At 41.1% G+C, this 11068-nt stretch overlaps 1 protein-coding gene across 4 annotated transcripts in view; it reads right to left on the reverse strand.

Annotated features, from left to right (window-relative positions):
• nrxn3b (neurexin 3b) overlaps positions 1 to 11068 on the reverse strand; it is a 297359-nt gene that overhangs the window by 225733 nt on the left and 60558 nt on the right. The window lies entirely within an intron of this gene.

An 11068-nucleotide genomic window follows, 5' to 3' on the forward strand; every position in this document is an offset into this window, starting at 1 on the left:
GGGGGGGAGGGGGGGGGGGGGGGGGGGGGGGGGGGGGGGGGGGGGGGGGGGGGGGGGGGTGCTCAGGAATGGATGGAAAGAGTGAGAGAGCAAAAATAAAATTGCTGGGTTGAGGGAAAGAGTAAACTCTACAAGAAAGAAGGAGCCAATAAGAGGAGTAGTGTTTCCTTATGATCTGTGATGAAATAATTGACACTTTTCCTGCTGGTTGACACCCTCTGGTCAGATTGGGTCTGGGACAAGGTCAGACTCACTGTCAATCATTTACACAGTGTGAAGTTGAAGATGGCACTACTGACTCCAGGGTATAAGGTTCCTCCTCCAAGAACAGTGTTCAAGGTAGCCCCTTTCAGAAATCGCAACCTTCAAAAAATCCAACATACCAAACCAACTAACCGCTGTGGCACCTGGAAACTGTAACTATGTCATTACCTGCCCACAATACCATTTTCAATGTGTCAATTCATTTCGTCTGTGTCCTGCATTTTATTTTGTGTACCCAGAGAAGCCACGAGTGAAAGGAGACAAAGCACAAGCGGGAAGACAGAAGCGAGGGATGAGAAAGAAAAAGAGAGAAAGCACACGCGGGTGCAGGTCGTAAAGCTTCAGTTTGTTGTTTTGGAACAGGCTATATGTAAACATGAGGGAGCAGTGTTGCAAAAGATACAGAAGGAAGGGGAAAAAATTAGAATGAGAATATTGAGAGAGAAACAAAAGGAAAGTGCAGAGGGACTGTGGGATGATGGACTTCTGATTCCGGTCATGAAGAAATTCTCCCCTTGGCGTCAAACTCATGTCTCTGTGCAACACAGAGACGGGAAAATGGTATGGGAGGCAACAAAGGCCCTGTGAAAGCCCTCATCCATGTGCCACGGGAATAAATAGAAACCCATTATTATCACTGAGACAGCACAACACAGAGGAGTAGCAGAATATACATTGGAGAATCAAAAAAAACTCCATCTCTGCTCATTTCATGCATCTAATCTAAGAAATTGCACAGGCTTTTTCTGTATTAAGAAGCCAGTAGATTGTCTATCCATATAATATTATTCTGGCACAATTGTCTAGGATATTAAAGGCAAAATGATAGTGCTTATTGAAGAAAAAAAAAAAAATCATCCAATGAAATCTTTCAGATGATTAAGAAAAATACTGATTCATATATCTACAGTGTAGTTACACTGTCATCAATGTCTTTAAATAAAATTGGTCTCTTGCTCCAATTGGCTTTATTGTACATCTGGATGAGTTAAGGCCAAAACCCTCTGGGGTCCATAAGCCAGGGAGAGTCCTTGAAACAGTTGGCACTATAAGCGTGTTCTGTAGAAATGTTTGATGCTACACTGCTGCTGGTGGGCCCTCTGTCACGTCTTGCCTGGAGGGCCCTTGCATACGCCTGATGGCAAATTTTGGGTAGAGGGCTGCCTGTATTTGCAAGACAGATTCTGGTTCATACATTTCACATTCTTTTACTTATTTTCAAGCAATTATACAAATTACATTTTTGAAGTCATTTAAAAAGGCTTAGTGAACACACGCCCTCTGATCCAGCAGTGCATTTATGGTGAGCAACTTAAAGGTGAGTCAGACTTATGGTTTAAAAAAAAAACATAAGTACCCTTTATCTCTACATCTAAGCTTTCTACGTAGGCAAGCAGCATGGTAATCCCCTCAGATCCACTCTAGCCACCCGGTCTTTCATGCTCTCACCTGAAACACCGTAGAAAGGTTATTGTCATAGCAACTCCCTCATCTATCCAGCATACTCTAATTAGGTTGTTTATCTTTGGATAAGACAGGCTTACAGAATTCAAAGGGATTCCTGGTCACTTTATTATTAAAAGGTGCCAACAGACCAAACATAACCATTTTTGGCTGTTTACCAGCACTGGATATGGGAAATGGTGCAGCCAAAGAGCAGTGACCTATTTATCAGTGTAATAGAGGTTTTTGCAGTGCAATGGTTTCTTTGTAGCCACACCGGCAGCACATCTCTGGGGGTCAGTCAGTCAGTCCACCACTTTGGTCGAGATTGAAATATCTCAACATATGCTGGATGGACAGCTATAAAAATGTTGAACAGACATTCATGGTACCAAAAGGATAAATCTTCCTCACTTTGGCGATCCCAAGACTTTTTGACACCATGAGGTAAACATTTCTGTTTTTTAGGGAAAGATCTCAACTATTGGATGGTTTGCCATGACATTTTGTTGACATTAATGTTCCCCTCCGAATCAATGTTGACATCAGGTCATCATTTCAATTTGCCAAATTAAAATGCCAAAAAAAGAACATGCAAAACTAATGACACTCCCATCATCTTCAACTTCACTTTCCTTTTAGTGCAAATAGTGCAAATACTTAGCTGATGCTAAGATAATGAACATGGTAAAAGTGATACCTGCTAAACATCAGGATGTTAGCATTGTCATTGTGAGCACGTTAACATGCGGACGTTAGCATTTAGCTCAAAGCTGTGCTGTTCCTAGCTACAGCCTAACACAGCACTAGCTTAGTCTTTTTCTTATTTTTTTCTTAACTGTCTTTTCACAGTATCAGAGTTAACTGTGAACTGTAAATGTAACAAGAAGTGTCAGAGTTGGTTCTTTTACTAATAGTCCCTAAAATCTTTGCACCTTTTAGTAATTGGTCTTGTTTTTCATTATATAAATATTATGTTTAAATCATTTATCATATGGGCCTATACACAATATACTAATATTGAAGTAAAAGGCTACCAGTCCATGGTATGTTTGACTCTCCATGTGAGTATTAATTATCATGATATAATTACAAAGAAGCAGTGGAGCTGTAAAGACTATTAATATAACATTATTGCTATGAATAATAGAGAGAGCAAATTGATATGATGTAATATTTGTGCACCTCAGCAATATTAAACCCATGGTAAGTGTATACAGATCCATAAAATGGAAATGTGTTGCCTGTTGAGATATGTTCTGCACAGATCTGTGGCTTTCAAATCGATCACATAGCAGGGTCATTTTCCTTTATTTTCGCCTTAGTCATCAATATTCCATTTGTGTGCTGCCAGGCCCATGCACTGGGGGCTGAGGTTCGATTTCAAAATCCACTGGAAGCAATTAGCTCCTTCATTACCATCTTCCATTCTCTTCCGCTCCCCCTCGCCATACACACCCATGCTGCCCGAGCTCACACTTTAGTCTGACCCCAAGGGCCTTCGACCAGGGAGTGCTGTCACCTTACAGAGCTCCGGTCGACAACCTTCCACCTCCTTAAGATCACCACAGGATATCAAACTCTTCCTAATCACTGTGGGAGGCAAAATACTTAAACACAGAAAGGGAAATTGGATGAGTTTAATGATAGGATTAGAGACAGGAGTCATTGTGATTAATGTGGCAAAATACCGACTGTAGGTGGAGATGCTACAGCTGTTAGGCTGCTGAGCCCATAAGCCTCACTGCACACGGATGTTAGCTGGGCCACTAACACTAGTTTTAGTCCCAAGGAGACTTTTCTCTGGTGAAGTGAACTCAATCTGCGCTGACATCTAACACATCAAATGCAACATGTTTGCAGTACATTTGCAGATAGCCAAGCCTGAAGTTCTAGTCCTAAACATAAAAAGCTAAGTTCTGCTTTTAGCTATTGTTGTTTGTGTGACATCCCCAGGAACCGAGGTCATTCAAGGTTGTGGTGTTATCCCACACAATGCATTTAACAAAATCTGAAAATCCATCTTTACACCCTTTCTCTCTAACTCTCTCTCATAGCCATGCACTCTTTTCCTCCATTCCCAAAGTGGGAAATTAGCATCATTTGCTAATAACGGTTAAAGCCGCACGGCTAGCCTGACGCAGACAAACATGAACAATGCTTCCCAGCATTAGGATAACACTAACTGTTCAACTGTGCGGCTTAAAGCTCAATGGTGAGCCACCACGTGTCAAATAAATTTGGAGCATCATGGGTGATGTCTCTCTTCAAAGGCAGGCGGCCCTGTCAGGCAGGCTTATGTTGGAGGGAGATTTGGTAAAATATATATTGCATGGTAATATCTACCAGCCCATTTATTACCAATGTACTGTAGCAACAATTCAATTAAGTCCAGGATACAAAAGTACTGACGTTAGTGGCCACAGAATTGTGTACGTAAGGTTTCTCAGTGATTTATTTTCCAGTCCAAAACTATATCCAAACTGTGCTATGTCCTCTTCATGACAACTTTCAAGATGCCACATGATGTATCTAAGAGGGTGAAGTGAATTGTCACCCTGACTCTCATCTCGCATTTCACATAACCTTGCGAAGCCGCGCCGGACGACCTGTCTGAGACTGCCTTTCATGTCTGCACGCACAGACTGAGGAGGGAAGAGTGACAAGAGAGAGGAGACAAAGAGAGAGATGCACATAAATAGAAGTGACACGGAGGAAGCAAAAGAGTCTCGAAGAAAAGGAAGCGAGAAAGAGGAGAAGAGAAAGAAAGAGGGACAGGGAAAAAGCAGAGAGAGTTTGGGAGACAGAGCGGCAGCGGGAGCCAGAACAGGAGGATGAGAGTGGCAGATGGAGGGAAAGAGAGACAGGTGCACTTCCAATGGCTCTCCAGAGAAGCTAGGTGACACTGTGTGTTAAGGCTATCAGTGAAGAGCTCTCCCTGTGGACTGTGATTCCAGCATTGATAAACCTTATTACTGCACCTGATAACACAGCACACCCACCAAATCCCACTCTGTCTTTGTCCCCCTTCATCTCTCTCAAAGCACACAAATACCACCACAAAGCCAACACTGGCTCAGTCTAATTTGCAGTCAGAGGTTTTTTTTGCTATAGCAAATTGCTCCAATAATTTAAATTAGAATCTAAGAATTATGATTTCAAAAGATTCTTGAAAGGCGTCCTGCTGGGGGAAAAAAACATAGAATTTAGAGTTCAGAAACATCATTATTTATAGCGCATGCTCAATTTATTGCAATATTTACAAAGTACATAAATAAAATAAACCCTTCTCAACTTCAAAATGTTCAAGCAATACAAAACTGCTGCAGGGAGAAATGAAGCACACTTAAGAGATTGCAACATCTTGACTGCAACAAAGTATGACTCATGGTAGACAGGCTAGTACTGTACATGGAGGGGAAGCAGGGTGGTCAGCTTCTACACTATATGAGACACACTTAGTCTACAACACTGTGACTACCCTCAGTGGACTGGTAATTTTATTAACAGACCTGCACAGAGAGAAGGTCAACAGGTTGACTTTGTGTTTCAATCTTATCGGCTGGTGATGCGAGGTGGCATGACTAAACCCAGTGAACTGGTTGGAGAGACTTTAGGGAGAATAGGATCGTGTCTATGTTTTTACCCACTAAATTTGAGGTGTTTTGGAATAGCATAGTCATCCAACACATTGGTCCTGAATGAAATATTTTAACTCCTGGATACAATGGGATCTCATGAAATTTGGTACAGACTTTCATCACCCTCAAAGGATGAGCTCCAATAACTGTGAGGACACCCTGATTTTTTCTCTAGTGCCAAACTCTGTGCCATAATGAGGACATTATTCCCCTTCAGCTCTTTCGTTCTTGATGAGATATTGTGAAAGGAAATAACTGATTTTCATGGACTCTGCTACGGAAAATCATGTTCCTCAGAGGATGAATCCTAATGAATTGAATGACCTCCTCCCCTTTCCTTAGCAACCCCTTCTGGTCAGACTGTCACAACAGTGTACACATTCCTAATATGGCCTAAATAGGGTGTATTAACAATACGTTTTACTTAATGAGTGTTTTCGTCACTTTTCCTTTAGCAGCTAAAACATGTTCGATTTTTTATGTTCTTGTGTAAATGACAAAAACATGCCTTAAAATAGTTAAAGCTGCACTAATAATTTTTTTATATTTAATTTGGATCCAATGTCTGTGTGTACTGTATGAGAATTATCACCAACTCTGCAGTTTCTTCCAGCTCTACTGAGCGTTTCAGCTTTATGGTCCTCAGCTTTACTACCTGGGTTCACTCTCACCACTCTACCAAAACTTGATTGCAGCAGCATGCAGCTGCTTTCGGAGAAAAACGTCTGATAAACCCACTGTTCACCAGCACCACACAGCAGCAGAACAAAGTCAGTAACAAGATGATGCACATAGTGGAGCATTTAGCAGGTAAAGAGCTGGACAAGCAGAGGATGAATATTAGGCTTGCTTTCACTTGGTGGCCAAAACATGCCAAATAAGTACTAATGTTGTTCCATGTCTGCTGGATGTATGATTAGGCAGGTTATACGTTAGCCAAAACAACTTTATAAGGTGATGATAACTTATCCAATATAATCGAGTGTGTCTTTTTCCCTTCCCTGGTGTCTTCTGTCTTTGCCCCTGTCTGTCTCTCTGTGTTTGTTTGTGTGTGCTATAGGCGTGGCGCTCCTCTCGCTCTGTCCCTCTCTCGGCTGCCTTAGTACCTTATCACCTGCACACCGGCCTGATTACTTACCCACCTGCCGTCCATCAGCTCATCAGCCCAGCAGTACTTCTACCCTGGTCATTCATCTTTTCTTCGCCAGACCACTGCTTCAGCCAGCTTGGTTTCAGCTCTCTCGGCCGTTTAGTGTGAATTGAGTTTATCTCCTCGCATTTTTTGCCTGCAACTAACGCTCGTTTCCTATGCCTCAGGATCATTGCCTGTACTCCTGCCAGCCTGCCAGCTACGCTCACAGCCCTCCACCTCCTGCTCTTGCCTCGCCTTCCTGCCACTCAGCCCACACTCACCGCTCGGCTCAGCTCAACTCAGCCAACCTTCTTTCTCCCCTTACCCTCCGCCATCGCCAGCCACAGTCCTCCCCAGTCCTCTCATCTTTTACAATAAAATACTGTTTGTTTATTAAGTTTTGAGTGTGTGCTTTGCATTTGGGTTCCCTCATTTATTGTAACAGGTTCACTTTGACCAATTTTACTTGTTGTAGCGAATACAAACATGAGTGCTCACTTTCGGTTTAACTTTGATAATCAGGCTAAACTGGCTCGTTTATAGCCTGTCTTACAGTCTGATTGCATTCAATGATTATATGTCAATGTTGGTGTTTAAAGGTTAGTGGTAAAATAAATAATGTGAATACCCAGTAGAAGAATCTGAAGCATTCTACCTCTGTTTTGGCATTCCACTATAAACACCATACCTTGAGAAAATAATCTGAAAATAGTAGGAAAACTTTGGACAGGTAAATGTCATTTTCAAATGTATGTGCATGAGTATGGACATGGCCCAAGGCTCTCTTCTGGCTACTGGCTCTGAAAAGCTCCCTTTTTGTGTGTTTTTCAGCATGCTTGTATGCGTGTGTATGTCACTGAAGTCCCTTATTGGCTGCTGATGGTGGAGTCTCCATGGAGTGAGTGATGAGGTCTGGAGGGAAAACAGGGGGGATGGTGTGAATGGCAGGAGTGAACGATGGAGGGATGGAGAGTGTCTGAAGAATGGGGGCAGGCGCCTGAGGTCCAATCCCATCAACTGAAGCAATTGTGCGGAGCAAATACTGGAGTGACGAGGTAGGGGTTGAGGATGAGTTTGCAAAGTAGAGGGAGGGAGAAAGACAGCGATGTGGTGACTGCTACCCTATTACTAATACTGGACTATTAAGAGCAGAAGGGCTGTTTGGAAACACAGAGGAGAGGGAGGACTAAGGGTCTTTTACTGAACTTCTCAATGCTAAGAAATGTTAGAGAGTATGAAAATGCTTTTTGTATTTACATCACTACCACAAGCAGTCCAAAGCTATGAACGAAAAATATATTAGTTTATTTTTGAAAATCAGACTAAAACTAAATATAAATTGATAATTAGGACGAAATAACAGTGTTTACAGTAGGTAAACTACTGTAACATTATCAAGTGCTGTGGATGTGGATGCAAAGTTACATTCAGTCGGCTATCTTTCGTGCTGCTATGAGGAATGAGTAAGTTCCAGGATAATGTTAGTTGTTAGCACCTGATAACACAGCACACCCATGTTAGATAATGTAAGTTTTCCTCTAGATGTTCGCTAAAGAAATATCACTATGTTACCTGATGTTTTAGCTTCTCCTCTCTAGCTAAACCCAGACAATGAACGGTAGATTAGTGAAAAAGTGAGTGAATCCAGCTTCTGAATGACTCGCTGTTCTGCAGTGAAGATAGCAGGTCGCGGCAGTAAAACTAATGCTAATGCTAGGTGAGCAGAACGAGATTAAACAGCCAGAGTTTAAAATTCCAAATGGATTTACTTAGAAGAGTCAGTGTTTTGTATTACAGCAGGGCAGATTGATATGGACACTGTGTGCGTGGACAAATAAATAAAAAGATTAATATTTGACTAAAACTATTATACATGATCATCAAAAGACTAAACTTAAATCAAAATCAGGTGCTAAAATAAACAATGCCTGGGATGTGATGGAATCAACCACTGTGTACATTTGAGGCCAGATTTATGTCCATGAAAAAGCAAACCTTTTTTTATTCGCTCTTGCAATCTGCATGAAATTAACATCTGATTTACAAAGGCAGGGGCTAATTATGCAACCATTGACTGGAACTGCCATCTACATGTTTTCTTTGACTGAAGCAGCGCTTAGTGATGGGATTTGTCAAAGCCCAGAAAACAATCCAAGATGTGAAGTAATGCTGAAAAAGAAATACTCATGCTAAGGCTGCGATTAAAAGATTCCAAAGATTTCAAAGATTCAATGGTTCCACTTATGTGCACTGAAATACACAGTGGCATACTCTTGTGGGTGTACTGAAAGGCTTGTGTACAATAAAAAAAATAAGAATATAAAAAGGATACAAATTCAAGATAAACATTTTTTAAATATATGTAAGTATTAAAATGCTACAGCGTATATTGACCCCATCGGTAGCTAGACTGTGCAAATATTTCAGTATATAAAAATATGTCAAGATGTAAGATGTATAAACATTCGGGGTGTGATGAGATCTCGCGTCACACGATCTTTTCTCATGCAGTGAAATTCAAATGTATAACTGATAAGATAGACTCACGGAACTAATCAACTCCGCCCAGCTGATTGATTAATCAGCTGAACCTGCTCGCGCTGAGAGTCCAGACCTTTTAAGCTGTGATGAGTAGCGTAGCTGGTAGAGTTTTGCAACATAAACATCTAAAAACTGAAGCACAACCTTGGTCTGTCTGAGACTGTGAGCTGCACTTTATCATAGCTGCGGAAGTTAACATGGGTGTGGAGTTCATCAAAAGTGTTACTTTCAGTTTCACAAGCAACATGGAGTCCCAAACTACGCTGGTCAAAAGGTCCAAAGTGGATAACGTTACTTCCAGCGGATTAATAACTTAATGCACAACAGAGTAAAGGGCAGGTAGACTTCTTATTAAATGATGACGTTAGTCTGGTAATATTATGACTATTTTCTCAACATGTCAGCGAACACAGATATGTGGGAGAGATTCTGAATGTGCAGAAAGTTTTGAACATGAGCAGAAAATCTGTTAAAGTCCAGGAGTTTATAACTGAATTAAAACAAATTAATTTAACATTGAGGTGAAAAGGTGCCACAATCACATTTAAAGAGGTTTCTTCCCCAAACAAAGACACAAAGAGGAGGGAAGACTAAATCATGACTCAGCAGGGATGATATTACATGAGAAAAGTTGATCTACAGGAGAAACAGATCTGATAGCAGCACAGAATGACTGAGAGCTGCACTGACTTACACCTGTTATAGTTAGTCTATAGATTTTGAATTGTCACCTGCCACCTGAATTTTGAGTATTCTCTTTATATAAATAAAATAAAAAATCACCATAAACTGGTGCAGAGAAAATCATCAGAATGCGGGAAATAAAGTGTTGTGTTGTTGCTCAAAATGTTCATATAGTCAGCATTAAAGATTTCTTAAAAATAGAAATAACATCTTGTCTCGTCTCGATCTCGTGAACCCAATCTCGTCTCGTCTCGTGGGTTAAGTCTCTCGTCACACCCCTAAAAAACATATAACAGATGTAAGGCAAACTATATAATAAAATGTTGGTCTCGGTCGAGAACAGGCAGATAGAACAGGCTTATATCAGAGACCGGCCTTTTTTATTTTTTTCCCCATTCCACATAAAGCAAATTTCCAGTCTTCTTCAAGTTAACCTGTTGTCTAGATTCACTCCATAGCACTCATTCTCATCAGTACAGCAAGTGTCACATCAGGCATGCTACTTTGCCTTTTTCCCAAAAATGTTAAGATCCAATGAAGGAAACTCAACACTTTCTCCAGGATTTCCACAATAAAAGTATTCCATCCTTCCCATTATAGGGTAGGCTTTTAATGTGAAAAAACATCTGGAAGTGTTTTGCTGGCAATATATTCACTAATATAGTGATATACCAGGTTTGTATTTGCTCTGCAGGTGGAGTTTAAAATTGAAATTGTAAATGACTGCATTTATATAGTGCTTTTATCCAATGCAAATTCCCACGTTAGGTGCTGGCCTGGCCCTCAGGAGCAACCCTGGTGCTCAGTGTCTTGCCCAAGGACACTTACAGTGGAGGAAATAAGTATTTGACCCCTTGCTGATTTTGCAGGTTTGCCCACTTACAAAGAATGCAACAATCTACAATTTTAATCATATGTACATTCTAACAGTGAAAGACAGAATCCCAAAGAAAATTCCAGAAAATCACATCATATGAATTTATTAAAATTGATAACCATCTGATGAGGAAAAACAAGTACATGACCCCCTACCAAACAGCAAGTATTCTGGCTCCTACAAGCCAGTAAGTCTTTCTTTAAGACACAGCCCCAATCCCAACCAATTATCTACATCAAATACACCCGCCTCACCTCGTTACCTGTATAAAAGACACCTGTCAACACCCAAACAACCAGCATCCAACATCACCACCATGGGCAAGACCAAAGAGCTTTCTACGGACATCAGGGACAAGATTGTTGATCTGCACAAGGCTGGGATGGGCTACAAGAGAATCGGAAAGCAACTTGGAGAGAAAAGATCAACTGTCGGTGCAGTTATCAGGAAATGGAAGAAGCACCACACCACCGCCAACCTCCCTCG

This window comes from Micropterus dolomieu, linkage group LG10 (assembly GCF_021292245.1).
Source record: "Micropterus dolomieu isolate WLL.071019.BEF.003 ecotype Adirondacks linkage group LG10, ASM2129224v1, whole genome shotgun sequence".
NCBI classification, from domain to species: domain Eukaryota; kingdom Metazoa; phylum Chordata; class Actinopteri; order Centrarchiformes; family Centrarchidae; genus Micropterus; species Micropterus dolomieu.